General features: G+C 49.3%; 1 protein-coding gene across 2 annotated transcripts in view; it reads right to left on the bottom strand.

The window, feature by feature from the left end:
- Window positions 1-16,598, bottom strand: part of Lrrc75a (leucine rich repeat containing 75A) — a 41,522-nt gene that overhangs the window by 18,300 nt on the left and 6,624 nt on the right. The window lies entirely within an intron of this gene.

Below are 16,598 nucleotides of genomic sequence, written 5' to 3'. Positions count from 1 at the left end.
CCTCCGGAACTGTGAATCTCAAATCAAATGCTCTATTTTATAAGTTGTCTGTGTCACAGTGTTTTGTCACGGCAATGGGGACCTGACTAAGACAGTGGGTTTCTGGGGATCGGAACTCCTAGTCTTTAATGCCCACAGGACAGGCATTTTAACCGAGCGGCCTCCCTGGCTTCTATTATTATATTGGTGTTACTTTAAATGTGAACGTAGCATGCTGACTAAAATTGGCGCTGGATACTCAGTTGTGCACTCACTGGCACCAGAGCTCAGCACTGGGCTTGGACACTCCCCATTGCTTCTTGCCCACAGTCACCCAGCACCCATTCCCCTCACAGTAGACAGAGGGCTCTTTCCTGACACAGACGATGAAACTTCCGTTATGTCAAAGCCACACCTGAAGACAATGAGGCTCAACAGAAACGTCAAAATGTCAGGTATCTGGCCACCCGTGGGTATTCAGTAATGCAGACCCCTGAGGCTGTTGCAGTTTTGTTTCTCCAGCTACTTTTCCAACACCAGGATTGTATAGGCCCAACGCTGACACACTAAACCCTCGCTGTGTCTCCCAGGAGGCCAAGGACAGCTGGTATTGTCGTGACGCTCTCTCGGTCATCAAGTAAGCATCCCATTCGCGATGATCTCAAATTTCTAGAACATGTCCCGACTCTCCATCTATCCCTACTGTCCCACAGCTTCTCAGTGCTCACCCCTGCCTCCCAAACCCTAGTCACTCAGTTTTCTGCTCAACAGAAACCGACCTGTCTTCTTTGTAGATCCAAGACACCCTGCCCTCCATAAGGTCCCCAGAAGTCATGAGCACTGGGAAAAAGGAGAGAAGCTGGGCCATTTGTGTGTTCCTGGTAGGAATGTGAACTGGGGTGGCTGCTGCAGAAAGTGGAATGGCAGTTTCTAAAAGATTAAATGCAGGATTATCATAACATCCAGCAATTCCATGTCTGGATCCACAGCCAGGAGAGTTGAAGGCAGGGTCTCGGAGACACTGCACACTCACAAGAGAGGAAAGGGAACATTAATGTGAATGCCATAAGCTAGGGATGGAAGGGGCAAATCCTCTGTGGTCTCCTATGTGAGGCCTCTACAGTAGTTAACAGAGACACCACAGCAGTGGTTGCCTGGGAACAGGCGGGGGATTGTGGGACTACTGATCAACAGATGCTGAGTTTCAGCTTTGCAAGGTGAGCTCTGGAGACGAGCTGCATGGTCTGAATGAACTTTACACTTAACTTGAGAGGGGCTGGGCTATGGCTCAGCAGAAGATGCTTGCACAGCATGCTAAGGTCCTAGGGTCATCCCTAGCACCACACCAAAACACTAAAGAAGTTAAACTAATGAGCTTTATATCATGTATGTTCTGCCTCCATTTGAAAAAAGAAAGCAAGACTCAGGCCAGCAAATATGCATACTGTCTTAGGCAGGGAGAAGAAAGCCTGGCTTTCTCAGCCCTAGTTATTATACTTGGTTGTTAAATTTCTTTTTCCTTAAGAGTTAAGCCCTTACTGTGTTATTGTTTTCACTGGTCCTAAACTCCTGGACTTAAGTGATCCTCCTGTCTCAGCTTCTAAAGCAGCTGGGATGAAGGTGTGTACTTGATTGGACGTCAATTTTTTTCCTGTGTTCAATGGTGAATATTTCTCTTCTAAATCACTGTCAAGAGAAAGCTTGGGATCTTTCTTTCTATTTACAGTTTTTTCCGCTTCTGCCTTCTGAGGCAAACTGATGTTGGCTCTCAATGCCTCTATGTTTATCTTTTCTGGATAATTTTCAGTAGCTCGTGGTCTCAGGGCCTTGCACACCTCTGAGCTCACTTTCGGTGGTATCACTGCCACATTCGCCATTGCTGGGAAGGATGGGAGTCAGCTAGCACCCCAGCTCTCTGTGGTTCTCCTCTGCTCGCTAATCTTCCTTAGCATCTCACCTTGTGCCCCCCCCACCTTGATCTCTTTTGTCCTTTCCCACGGAGCTCATTTCCTGGGACCCTGCAGTTCAATTTCAGAAAGGAGGCTCAGGTTCCATGGTAGTTATCCTATTTCCTTTCCCCACCCCATGTGCTCAGTCCTGAAGGTGATTATCTGGGGACACCTAGGAACTTCGGAATGACCTTCTCCTAGGATGGGAGCTGAGTTCAGCTCCTGCTGGCTAGGCGTTGGGCTGCTGCGACTCTGGTTTGGAAAAGGGACAACTCAGATCTCCACATCAATGGGTGCGAAATAGGCCAGGTCCAGGGAAGTCACAACGTGCCTGCAGGGCATTTTCAGCACTGTGTTGACCACGTGTGAACGGTCTTCACACCCCCTCCCATCACTCTTCCTGCATGTGGACTTTGAGCTGCTCTTTCTGAAAGGATGCAGACATAGGCATGGGAGGGGGCGTGTAGAGGGGAGGGAACCCCCAAAACATCACTCTAAGGCCAATCTCTGACCTGTGGTTGGTGAAATCCTCAGGCTGAGGGAGAAAGTGGCTTCTGACCTTTCTTCAGGAAGCTTGTATCCCTTCCTTCTAGGACCAGCTCCACGAGCTGTCTGTGTATGCAGGGTTCTCACGGTTGGTCCTCTGTTTTGGAGAGGGGCTGTCAACTGAGGTGTGTGAAGGGAATTCTGCAGGAGAAGCCACAGAGGGGGCAGCTAGACACTTTCTATTTTATTTTATTTTATTTTTTTTTTGGTTTTTTCGAGACAGGGTTTCTCTGTGGCTTTGGAGCCTGTCCTGGAACTAGCTCTGTAGACCAGGCTGGTCTCGAACTCACAGAGATCCGCCTGCCTCTGCCTCCCGAGTGCTGGGATTAAAGGCGTGCGCCACCATCGCCCGGCGACACTTTCTATTTTAAACCTCAACTCCCCCTCTTCTTTCAAAGGCCTGCCCTGTAGGGTATAAGCTGGCGTCTCCTTCTCCTCCAGGCATGACTCCACAGTTTCTGCATCAACTCAGTGGGGAGAGGAGGGAGGCGGCCACTCTGAATACTAACTGGAGTGGCAGACAAGAGCCCAGATGCCATACGGGGCATTGCCTAACAAGCTTGTGACCAAGCACAGCCCCCCACTCCCCCCACCCCGCAGAAATAAATTACTGTCCAGAGGACAAACAGGAAGCAGCTAGGCATACTCTCCTCCAGGCCCAGGGGCACCCAGGGAGGGGACCAGCCAGGGAGACACCTGACTGCAGCTGGTGCCTGAACTCTCCTTCCAGGGGAATCCCGGGGCAGGGGAGGAAATGTTAGGAGCCGTTAGGAAACAGCTCCAGAAGCCTCCAGGGAGAGAAGCCAGGGCCGTTTGAGCTGAAGATCCTGAGCGGAACTTCCTAGGAAGAGAAGGGTGTCTTGGGAGGAAGGGTGGTCGCCAAGTGTCACAGGGAAGGCAGGGAGGCCGGCGATAATATGCACACATCCAGCGTGAGAAACACACACGGATCCACGGATGCAGAGGGCTAAACAGTGCCCTCCCTGCTTCCCAAGACACCCTCATGCTCTTGCACCCAGAAACTGCGAAGGTGACCTCACTGGTAGAAAAAGGTCTTCATAAACGAGATTAACTTAAGAACTCTGAGAAGACACCGCCATTGTTTCTCCAGGGTTCCCCAAACCCAAGCCAGGGGTCCTCAGAATAGACTGAGAAGTGGATGAGAATAGGTCAGAGGCAGACCCGGGAGGGAGGTGGTGACATCTTGAAGCCTAAGGGAGGAAACAAAATCCCGTTGTCTGAGACCACCCAGTTGGTGGTGATTTGTCCCAGCAGCCTTATACACCTAGCACAGTGGCTTGAGGCCGTGGTGGCCTTTTCTCAAGGCTTCAACAGGTGAACGGGGGCTCTTGAGTCACTGCTGACACCAGCTGAGGTCAGTGAGAGCCATGAAGGCTGGCACTGCTTCTCCCCCAGTCCTGGAGCTCCTGTCAGTGATCAGGTCACACAGCAGCTCAGTACTAGAATGGCTCAGAGGCTAAGAGCATTGGCTGCTCTTCCGGAGGACGTGGGCCTGATTCCCAGCACCTGCAGGACAGTTCAAAATTGTGTGCAGTCCCACGGGATTTGAAGCCCTTTTCTGGCCTCCACAGGCACCAGGCATGCATGTGGTACACAGTCATACAAGCAGGCAAACGACATATACACATAAAAATAAGATAAGAAAAACAAAAGAGATGTACCAGCTGTTGAGAGCAGAGGAGCCAGGTTCAGATCCCAGCAGCAAGATTGCGGTTTGCAACCATCCATAACTCCAGTCTAAGGGGATCCAACACCGTCTTCTGATCCTTTCAGGTACGAAGCATGCAGGTGGTGCATATACACACATGCATACAAAGTCCCACTACATGTAATTAAAAACCCGAGTGGGAGCTGGACGGTGGCGCACACCTTTAATCCCAGCACTTGGGAGGCAGAGGCAGGTAGATCTCCGTGAGTTTGAGGCCAGCCTGGTCTACACAGCAAGCTCCAAAGCTACAGAGAAACCTGGTCTCAAAAAAACACCCAAACTAAAACAAAACAAAAGCCAAAAAAACCCGAATGGGATTGAGATGTTCAATAACAGCATGCTTGCTCAGCACATATGAATCCTTGGGATTTACCCTCAGGACTGGGAAAAATACCAAGTGGGGAAAACAAGTGGGGAAAAACCCCTCAAAGACATGGAGGCCAAGTGTGGTGGTGTACACCTTAAATCCCAGCGCTTGGGAGGCAGAGGTAGGTAGATCTCTGAGTCTAGGTAAATTTGTTTAGTGTTGATGTTTTTATAAAAATGTTTTAGAAAATGATTTATTTATAGTTTATGTATGAATGTTCTGCTTGTATGCTCGTACATCAGAAGAAAACATCAGATCCTATTATAGATGGTTGTGAGGGGTCATGTGGGTGCTAGGAATTTAACTCGGACCTCTGAAAGAGCAGCCAGTGTTCTTAATCTCTGAGCCATCTCTCCAGCCCCCTATAAAAACATATTTTATTATTTTATGTGTGATACTTTGCTTGTATGTATGTCTGTATACCACATGTAAGCAGTGCTCTTGGAGGCCAGAAAATAGCACTTAAGTGCCCCTGGAACTGGAGTTAGAGATGGCTGTGAGCCACTGCGGGTGCTGGAAATTGAACCAGGGTCCTCCTGGTTCCAGCTCATGGTACTATTAGTATGTGGTAGAACTTACAGATGTGGTGTAACATGAGGGCCTGCTTGTTGGGGTTTCTGTCCTGCCTACATTGTATACACACGTGAAACCATCCAAAACAAACAAACAAACAAACAAACAACCCAACAAAACAGAAAAGAGGGGCCCAGCAAGACAACTCAGTGAGCATTTGAAGGTGCCGCTGCCGGGCCTGACGACCTGTATTACAGAAGGAGAGAAGAGACGTGGGGAAGAAGTCCAGGACCACACATGTGGGCCTTGGCACGTGTACACTCACACGCCCAATACACACAAAAGTAATAAAAAATGACCAGTTGATTTTGGTCTTTAGATTTTAAGCAGAACACTGAAAGGAAATTCAGTTAAATTTATGACAGCTTAAAATGTGTTGAGAGAACTTCATAGTTACCACATCTAAAAGCTGAATTTACTGATATTTAATAATGGCTTAGAAATCCATAGAAGTCCTGCTTTTTGAGGATGGGTATTGATAAGCTTAAGAAAATTGGATACGGGAGTTGGAGAAATGACGACTCAGTGGTTAAAAGCACTGGCTGTTCTCACAGAGAACGAAGATTCGATTTCCAGAACCCATGTGACGGCTCACAATATTCCGTTCCAGGAGATCAGATACCCTCTTCTGTCCTCCATGGACACACATGTACATGCAGGCAAACACACACATAAAATAAAATACATAGTTCTAAAAAATAAAAATATGTTTAAAAAATGGGATATGTTACATCTAGGAAATCATTTCAAAAATTTTAGGAGACCTGGGGTGAGATCTATGGGAATGTATGTGCCCAGTGTCCAATGCTTGGGTTTGATTTCCAGCACTTGCAGAAGAAAAAGACCTTTAGGAAAGTTTAATTACCTAAGTTAATATCTCCTTGCCCTTGGAAGCAGGTTGTATAAGTTTACTAGATTCATGATAGGGATCAAGAAACTGGTTAAGTTAAAAGTTTAAGGAAACAGGCTGGGTGGTGTCGGTGTAGAGCGGTGGCAAAGGCAGGCATATCTCTGAGTTCAAGGGCAGCCTCGTCTATAAAGTGAGTTCCAAGACAGCAGGGCTACACAGAGGAACCCTGTATCAAAAAACCCAAAAAGGAAATACATAAATGCATAAATAAATGCTTAAGGAAACCCTAGATTTTTCCATTGTGGCATGCTGAATATTACTTGAGAAAATCTCAGTGCAGGCACAAACTGCATAATAATGGTGGGCCAGGAACAAAACAGAGGTCCCAGAGATAACAACAAAACACAGCAAACTCCCACTGTGTGGCGGCACCACAGACACCATGACATAGGAGAACACTGTATCATGGTGGGAATGGTGCCTGGGGGCAGAGGCAAGCTCCAGAGTCCAGGGCCAGCCTTGGTTACAGAGAGAGTCTGACCACAGCTTGGGCTACACAAGACTTGACTCTTAAAAACAGAAAGGATGAAAAGGAAAAAAGGGCCAGCAAGATGGCTCAGATGCTGGCTGTGCAAGGCTGGGGATCTGAATTCATTTCCTGGAACCCATGGAAAGGAGAAAGGAGACAACAGACTCCAAAGTTATCCTATGACTTGCACACACATTCCGTGACATGTGCACCCCCGCATGTACATCATGGACACACACAAATAAAAATAAGGTGAAAAAATATTTTTATTATTTTAATTATGTGTATTTGGAGGTAGGTATGTGCACACAAATGCAAGTGCCTGCAGAGGTCAGAGGTGTGAGGTCCCCCTGGAGTTGGGCTTACAGGCCAGTCTGATGTAAGGTAAGCTACCTGACTTGGGTGCCGGGAACCGAACTCTGGTCCTCAGGAAGAACAGTACGTGTCCTTAACCACTCAGCCATCTCTCAAGCCCTAAAAATAAGGTTTTAAAGACAGAAAAACCGCAGAAGCGAAGGCACTTGAGAATTTCACTTTGTAACGAACAAAATTTATTCTAAGTTACCTAGGCCTAGGTCAGGATGACTTCACAATCTTGGCTGGTTCCTCTTAACTTTCCTTGGAGAGTCTTCTAGTTTTGGAGGCTAGAAGCCCAAGTCACGTGATGCAGATTCTTGGTGGGTGGGCCGGGCTTTTCTGGCCTTGCATGTGGGGTGTCTATTTCTCTTGCTATTTTAGTTGTATTCCTCCTTATGCAACCTCACTGTGAAACAGGATGCTACACTGTTGCACCAGCAGCTGCCTAGGATCTATCTGGTGTTTCTCCTTCTCTTTCTTTTCTAAAGAGAGCCTCTCTGTCTATGTAGCCCAGGCTAGCCTGGGATCTGTCGTTCTGCCCCACCTCCTTAGAGCACCACCACATTCAGACTCACCGTGTCTCCCCTGCTTTTTTCCTTCACCTGTATGTATGCATGCGTGTTGCGTGTGCCTGCAGATACACATGTGGAGAGTTTTGTGGAGTTGTTTCTCTGCTTCCACTGGGGATCAAACTAAGGTTGCCAGTCTGGTGTGGTAAGCACCTTTACTTCCTGAGTGACCTCACTCTTGACTGCAACTGAGGTCGCGTGGACTGAGCCACCTGGTACCGCCGGGGTACGTGCATGTAACTCTAGGATTCTGCATAATAAAAACACCCAATGATGGGTTTCACAGAAGGTGCGCTCAGTAAGTAGCCTATGTGTGCATATTCACTCAAACATTTCCCTAACAACACCAAATGGGGGATCACGGAGAGTGGGCGCATCTAGATGGGGGTGGGCATCAGACTGAGAGCCAAACACACTACTCAGATTTGGGGGTCACCAAAGCAAAGCCAATTGCAAAAGTAATATATACCATAAATAAACATAACTGCCATAGTCCCGCTCCCAAGAGAACCCCCCGTGTGTGCATAAAGGGCCCCATTTGAAGATGAAGCCTCCTTCCAGGATGGCATCACCTACCCTTGGTTTCGGTCTCGTAGTCTCGCTTCATGTCTACCACGCTCACAAGTCCAGGGAGCCTGGTGCCTAGAAGAAGTCCATCAGCATCCAGCTGACCCATGCCAGCCAGACTACTACGTGGAAATCAAGGCAGGGAACCGCTAATAGAGGCACTATAGCCCCGTCTAATCTCCTCAGTATGGCTGAGGGACAGGGGCAAAGTGGGGTTCTCACATCCCCTTTTATGGCCACTGCCCTCCAAGGAATAGCTTATCACATTCAGGCTCTGCTAAGGCCTGTGGAGCCTTGCAGGTTCTTCCAGCCAAGCATCAGGCATACTGGCCCTCAGTGATGGTAAGTGCTCCTGTGGCTCTTCCACTCAGCAAGATGCTATGGGCAGTGTTTGATAGCTTCACCCAGTGAAGTCTGCTGGCTATAGCGTGTGTGTGTGTTGGTTTTTCAAGACAAGTTTTTTTCTGTTTAGCCCTGGATGTCCTTGAACTTGCTTTGTAGATCATGGTGGCCTCGAACTCACAGAGATCCACCTGCCTCTGCTCCCTGAACGCTAGAACTAACGGTGTGCATTACTCCACCTGGCCAGTTATGTTTTAAGTCTTTAAAAATGACATTCTCTGGGCTGGTAAGATGGCTCAGCAGGTAAAGGCCCTTACCAGCGAGTCTGATAGTTTCATAGTGGAAAGAGAGAACTGGTTCATGCTACCCTCGACCTCCACATACTCACTGTGGCATGCATGCACCCACCCACCCACTCCCCACCCACGAAAGGTTAAAACAACAACACACTCTGGGGGTTGGAGAGATGGACTAGCAGCTAAGAGCTCTGTTGCTCTTGCAAGAGGACCTGGGTTTGATTCCCAGTACCAACATGTTGGTGCACAACCATCCTTAAATTCCACTGTCAAGGGATCCTTCACCCTCCTATGACCTCCAAGGGCACCAGGATACACAGACATACAGCAGGCAAAACATTCATACATTTAAAATTAAATAAAGTCTTAGAAAAAAAATGCCTTCTTTAGATACAGATACCCCATCATTGCCAAGTGTAACTTAATTATAACCTAAGAAACTACAGTAATAATAAGTAACTATAAAAGAATGCTTTCTCTTTAGAAAAACAGAGGACAGTCTGGTGGTGGTGCCGCACAGATTTCATCCCAGTACTTGGGAGGCGAAGACAGGCGGATCTCTGAATTAGAGGCCAGCCTGGTCCACATAGCAAGTTCCAGGACTGTGAGGGCTGTCACATAGAAAAACCCTGTCTCAAACCCTCCCCCCCCCAAATAAAAAGCCGGGCGGTGGTGGCGCACGCCTTTAATCCCAGCACTCGGGAGGCAGAGGCAGGCGGATCTCTATGAGTTCGAGACCAGCCTGGTCCACAAGAGCTAGTTCCAGGACAGGCTCCAAAGCTGCAGAGAAACCCTGTCTCGAAAAAAACAAAAAACCAAAAAAAAAAAAAAAAAAGGAAAAAGAAAACAGAGAACTGGATTAATTCCCCAGGGTCAAGACAGACATGAGACCCAGTTCTGGGCTAGTTCCCCAGTCATTCTTTGGAAAGAGCCCAGTGGCAGGAAGCAGGGGAGCAGAAACACAAAGAATTCAAGAACTCACTCTTCCCCACCCCCATCTGGCTCCTGTGATTCTCCTCTCAGTGCTAGGACTGCACAGACCTTCTGTGCGCGGTTCTCTTGCAGCTGAGTCTCGCTGCCCTCCTGGGTTTTCTGATTCAGACAGGTGTAGCATTCACAGTACACCCCCAACTGATCCCCTAAGTCTCTCTCTTTCCCAGAGCCTCTTGTACAATTGGGATTCTGTAGAAAAACAGGCAGGGGCAGAAGTCCCAGAGGTCCTTGGGCTCCTGAATTCCCTGAATTCTTGGCATTTTGCATTTCCTCTTGGGAAATAATAAAATCATCTGTTTATACCTTCTGGCAAACCCGTTCAAGTCCATTATCCTGTCCCATGGTAAAGTCTGTCCATTTAGATGAAAGGTTTGTTCCATCATCAAAGGATTTAAGGAGAGGCTGAGGGATGACTTGGAGGACCCTCTGGCTCCTTCACAAGGAAGACATTACTGGAACAGCCCTTTTCTCAGAGTGAGGAAATAAGGTCGAGAGGGTCGTCTCCCTCAGTGAGGAAGTAGTCAGGACAGAAGGAGCCCAGAGCCCCCAGGAGTGTCTAACTCCACCTCTCCTGGCCACCAGCCCCTGGGAGTTACTTATATTAGACCGAGTTCTCCAGAGAAACAACCAATAGATGTATGTGCATGTGTACAAGGGGGAGAGAGGGAGAGGGAACTTGGTTTATTTTAAGGACTTGGGTCATGTGATTGTGGGGGCTGGCAACTCTGAAATCTGTGGAGCAGGAGGACAGGCTGGAGGCCTACCCAAGACCTGGCATAGCTGTCTTGTTTCTGCCGCTATAGGATGTGTGGAGGCAGACTCTTTCTTTCTCAGGGGCCTGTGTCTTTTCTTGTAGGACTTCAGCTGACCGAACGTGGCCCATCCATGCTGCAGAAGACATGTTCTTTTTAAAACGCCATGTCTACTGATTTACATGTTCCTTACATTTAAAGACAGCTCCAGACACATCTAGACTAATGGCTGATCAAAGTGGGTGTCACAGTCTAGCCGAGGGGACACAGAAAGTTTGTACCACAGTGAAACGACGGTCTTTATCATTTTAAATCTCGACAAGGCCAAAGCCAAATCTCCAGTATTTGGACCCAGACCTCTTGCTGTTCTTCTTCTGGGTCTGAGAAATGACTCAGAATAGATGAGGAACTCAGTTGGAATCCAGCTCACTCCCAGCTCCAGAAAGGGGAGGGATCCCCCAGGACCCTCGGCTGGCTGAGTAAGGCCCTGCCTGAGTGGAGCTCAGCTGTCTGTCACTCTGGACAGTGGGAACAGTCTCAGGTGCTCTTCCTGAGTGCTTCTCAGCAGGAATCATGGGACACCACGCCCCAACCCCCACCAGCAGCCAGGTAGAATCGTCCCCACACAGCCCTGTTCCTCAGGACCTGATGCTCCAGGATGGTCCAGAGATCACTGTCACCACTGCTGCAGCAGCAAGGAAGCAGCTAGCAAAGCTACAGGAGGAGGCAGTCATGCTCCCCAAGGATGGGAGGGACCTTCACCTGGTTTCCGGAAGGCTCCTGAGCGTGCCCACCACTTCCATGGACACTGGCAGGGAGGAAAGAAGTGAGTGAAGTAGAAAAGAAAGAGATGCAGGAGGGGGAACGGCCAAGGTCAGAGGCTAGCAGCAGTCCGGTGCGCCCAGCCAGTGTCCTTTACCACTGCCCACAACACTTCCCACAACAGAAGCACAGCCAGGCAGAACCCACTACAGTTCTGTTCTACACCTGTTCTGATGGTGGTCCTGGATCTGCTGTGTTTCCTTGTTGGCCTTTTGACAGTTTCCTAGCACAATTTCTGGCTGCTGGAAGTGGGGTTCAGTGATAGTGTAATTAGCAAGAAACCGGCTCTGGGCTTGACTGATAGCAACACACACACACACACACACACACACACACACACACACACATATTCTATGCCGGGAAAATTGTTTGAAATCCCACCCTAATGCCTTCTTTCTCCTTTCCAGGGTCCCGTCCTGCCGAGGTCCCATTCTCCAGAGTCCCTTCTTCTGTTCATGGAATTCATGGAGCAACTTCCTGATGAAACGTCCTACCTCATCCAATCCATTTCTACTCTATCATCCTCGCCCTGTTAAACTGGGCCGATCTCCAGGCAGCAAAAGCCATTCTTGAGAGGTGGGAATTCTTGGAAAAGGTAACTTAGATGGTTTTGTGTCTGAGTTCCCATATCCCAAGCCAGCCCCCTCTGGTTCTTGAAGGTTGATGGGTCTGCAGCTTCCTGGAAACCCCTGGGCAAGTGTGCTGCCCACCACTGCTCCAGGAGGACATGAACGACTCACATCTACAGCTGGGAATAACAAAAGTTCAGCAGACTGGCACAACCCAGAACACTGAATGGGCTGGGATTAGAGTCTGGAGGAACTGGGATTAAGGACATGGTGTGGGGCGCACCCAGACTGAAGTTCCTTGGGACTGCTACAGGGAGAAATAAATGCGGGCAGTCTGGGAAGAGGGGAGAGGATTCCTGGACCCTGGCAGTCTGTGAGCGCTCAGTATATCTTTGCTTGTGTCCTGAGAGCCCTAGATGCAGTCCAGATCCACTCAGGGTGTCTTTGATTCTAGCTGACGCTCTTTAATAGGTAGGAGTGTTGAGCTGGACCTCCTAGAACAGCAATCGTCAGCCTGTGGGTTGTGACTCCCTTGTGGTCCAATGGCCCTTTCATATGGGTCGTATATCAGACATTTACATTACCGATTCATAACAGTAGCGAATTTACAGTTACGAAGTAGCAATGAAATAATTTTGTGGCTGGGGGTCATCACAAACGTGAGGAACTGTGTTACAGGGTCTCAGCACAGTGTTAGGAAGACTGAGAAGCACTGCCCCGAAGAGTCAAGAGGCCAATGGCAGGCGCTGCTTGAGACGCTTAAGTCAAGCTCTGGCTCCTGTCTCATAGCACTGTTCTTGCCTTTCCCCCATTGCCCTCTTAGGTGATCTGAGAGGCTGTGCTGAAGGACTTGGTAGAGGGAGTGGGGATCCCGACCAGCCTCAGCTCATAAAGTGTGAACTTCTACACATGCTTACCAAGGCTGCTCCTACGGCAGCCGTGCAGGGGAGGCTGGGCACGGGGACGTGAGTGGGGCTGAATTACAATGGTGCGGACCGGGCAGAAAGCTGCCGGTGCAGGAAACCCAAGAGATGGGGACCTGGCCTCGCTCACCAAACGGCTTTAGTACTTACTACCTTCTTGGTGTTGCTGGGCTGCCAGGGGCAGAGGCACAGTTAAGCTCCAACATGAGGTCATGAGCCGTCAAATGCCAGTTCATCATTCCAGTCCTCATGGTTCTCATACTTTAGGTTAAGAAATGAGGTTCTGCCCAGAGATGTGTCAGCCAGAGAACGTGCTCAGGATAGCAGTGCTCACCAGCTTTCAACGTCTGCCCTGCCCTTACCACTCTCCTGCGCCTGCCACAGCACAGCGGGGCCTCTATGCCCTAGGAGGAGCTCTTCACCCTGCTCTTGGCAGGGGACCCAAGTTACCTGTCCCCACCCAGGGAGCCTGGAAGAATGTTGCACAAGTCACTGGAAGACACAGGCTTCCAAGGCTTCTCCCCGAAAAGGGGTAGAGGAGCGCCTTCTCTCATCCACCGTCCATTCTTCTAGTGAGAGAGAAAGGGTTGTTGGATCCAGGGTGCTGGGATCATAGCCAGAGTGGGGTAAGGTGGTCAAGGAACCTATCAGAACTGCCTTGAGCTAGCTCTACCTGGTGTAGGTGGTGGGAGAGGGGGAGGAGGAATAGAAAGCTTTCTCAAGTATCCTTTGCAGCCCCAGCTTACTTGCCCACCTTCCTTCCTTTTCTCCCCCCTCCTTGAGACAGGGTTTCTCTGTGTAGCCCTGGCCATTCTGGAACTAGCTGTGTGGACCAGGCTGGTCTCGAACTCAGAGATCCTCCTGCCTCTGCCTCCTGAGTGCTGGGATTTAAGGCGTGTGCCACCACTTCCCAGCGCAACCCCAGCTTTCACGCTTATATTACTGAGGGGACACGGGGGCGGGGCGCTAGGTGTGTTGTGACTACCATAGGTCATGGCAGGAGAGGTGCTGGGCTGGACAGGTCCAGGGTGAGAATTCAAACTGTTTACGTCTAAGAGTTAGGTACCTACCCACAGCACTTAGGGAGGGCATCCGGCTCCGCTCCTGCCCAGGAGACAACCTGAGGCTCAAGCCCAGAGCTCCATGAGGCACAAGATACATAGACAAACTTTAGAAGTAAGAACAGGTAGGGGGAGTCATAGGCTCCACCTTCCAACAGGTAGTTTAAATACAGGCTTCTTCCAGACAGTGAACTTAAATGGCCAGAGATTTGTGGGAGGTGGGGGGTTCTCCCTTTGAGGTCCTAACCCTTGCCTGGTGTCCCTCGGTGGAGGAGGGGTGTCTGAAGGACCTTCATGGGCAGACAGTGAGCCATGGAGACATCAACTGTGGAGCTGGGAAAAGTCCCAGATCAGAGGACCCAGCACAACAGGTGAGACAAAGTCCTAGTTAGAAAGTGGCAGGTGGCCTGGCTCTCTGCAGCTGGGCCAGAGCGTCTGCGAGCGTTTATAAGCCCCACAGGGAGGAGGGGGGCATTCAGTGGCCAGTGTACCTGTGTGGACCCCGGGCCACTCTCAATCAGAAGTAAGTCAGGGGCTGGAATCATACACAGCTCTTATTGGCCACCAGCCACCAAGGCCATTTCTGCTCCTTAATCCTTTCTAGAATGAGCACCCTGGCCCAGAAAGGCCGGCTCTGATTGCCAGCTAAAGCATCCACGCTGCATGGCTGAATACATATGCCTGATACGACCTCTTGGGTCCCAGCCACCCTCTGTGAGATAGGGCACAATTGTTGCTGGGGCCTTTCCCACCAGGCTGAGTACTGGAACCCCTGTATCTGGAGCCGCTCCTTGAAGAACAAGCACTCAATCACCGAATACATTAGTCCAATTGTTCTTTTTCCTTTTTGCTCACCTATATCTTCGTATTTTCCATAATGACTGAATACTGCTTTTTATAGTATATTTAAAAGCCTACTATTTTTACTTTAAATAACACTATATTAATCCCACATTTTTTTTCAAAGGAGCATGGTGGCATACAACTATAGATTCTGTCTGAAAAAACTGTCAGATACTTAAGGAATTAAAAAAGGGCTAGAGATGCAGAGCAATTGGAAGAGTGCTTGCCTAGCCTAGATGAGACCCTGAGCTGGATCCCCAGCACCGCATGAACCGGGTATGGTAGCGTAGCATGTGCCAGTGATCCCAGCACTCAGGAGGTGGAGACAGCAGGATGAGAAATCCAAAGTCATCTCTGGCTCTATAGAGTCGAGCTGGCTTATATGAGACACTCCGACTTAAGAAGACAGAGAATGTGTAAGTGAATGAATGAGTGAATATGATTTGTGGACTAGGAACCCACAGAGACTGCATCTCCAGAGGTTGCTCGCCCTGTCTACACACTGTATTTCCATCTAGACAACTGGAACGAGTCAAGACCCCTTTGTGTCTCCTAGAACACCCTCCAGTTCTCATAGCTTCCTGTGTGTAGGGTTGGAGAGGTATAGGGGAAGTCCACCAAACTCAGGCAGACTAACAAGAAAGATTTGTTTTGTTTGGAGACAGGGCTTCTCTGTTTAACTGCCACGGCTAGCCCCAAACTCACAGAGATCCACCAGCCTAAGGTGTGAATCACCAAGCTTGGCTTAGCTTTATTTTTTTTAAGATAGAGGTTCACGTAGTCCAGGCTGGTCTTAAATTTCTAATCCTTCTCTATACACCTCCCCAGCGCCAGTATAAAAGGCATATGCCACCATATCTAGTCCCAAGAGACATCCTCAAAGTCCGCTTTTTACCCTGGGAAATCAGAGATGCTAAGTGGGGAGAGACTCAGAGAGACACAGAGGCTCAAAGGGAAGCCACAAGAAGCAAAAAGTAAGCCAGGCGGTGGTGGCACCTTTAATCCCAGCACTCGGGAGGCCGAGGCAGGCGGATCTCTGTAAGTTCGAGACCAGCCTGGTCTACAAGAGCTAGTTCCAGGACAGGCTCCAAAACCACAGAAAAACCCTGTCTCGAAAAACCAAAAAGAAAAAAAAAAGAGGCAAAAAGTAGAGCGTCAGGAAGATGAAGATGAACACGGGAGGAGACACAGGGCGAGGGGCAGCTCTCCGGGTGAGCAGGGCGTTTACTGTGACAAAATGTCCCAGGCTGGTAATTTATACAAAACAGAGTTCCAGGTTTATTGAGATGGCAGATCTGAAGGTCAGATAGCCAAGCCCACAGCATAGCATCTGGAGAGGCATTCTTACTGTATTGTACCAGTCTCGACTGGGAGACAGGGCAAGCATGTGGCAGATCAAGCCACTAGTCTGTTGTAGGCATCCTCATGACCTCATCTTACTGTCATCACCTGCCAAAGGTCACATTCCCTATATACTATCATCACAAATTTGGGGGTTAGCTGTGCAACACAGGATCTTTGGGAGGTCACATTCAAACCATGGCACATGGACCTCCAGCTTAAAGTGAGTCCGCCTCTGCAGGGAAACACACTTGGGTACTCCCGGGTCTCAGCTGGACTCCTATGTCTATCCTGGTGAAGATAAAGTTAGAAACATCAAAATGCCACATCCCTCTGAGCAGCAGCTGTCGGCGGAACTCCATATGGTTGCAGCAGCCAGGAGTCTGAGCTAATAAAAGTTAAAAAAAAAAAAAAAAGGAAAAAGCAAAGCTGGGAAATGCTCCCAGAGAGCCACGTGGGCACCACTCAGTCGGGATGGGTGGGGTGGGGAGAAAAGCAGGCGCTGTCAGAAGGGTCCCACCCCTGTTCAGCATGCCAAGGTCTCGTCCTCAATTTGAACACTCAACTCCTTGAGTAAATGACTGGGCCCTTCCCCCTCCAGTACTCAGCAGGAGAATGAGGCAGAACAGCTAGGTTTCCTC

Source organism: Microtus pennsylvanicus, chromosome 11 (genome assembly GCF_037038515.1).
Source record: "Microtus pennsylvanicus isolate mMicPen1 chromosome 11, mMicPen1.hap1, whole genome shotgun sequence".
NCBI classification, from domain to species: domain Eukaryota; kingdom Metazoa; phylum Chordata; class Mammalia; order Rodentia; family Cricetidae; genus Microtus; species Microtus pennsylvanicus.
Note: the sequence above shows the minus strand (reverse complement) of the source record. Positions and strands in the feature narration are given on the sequence as shown.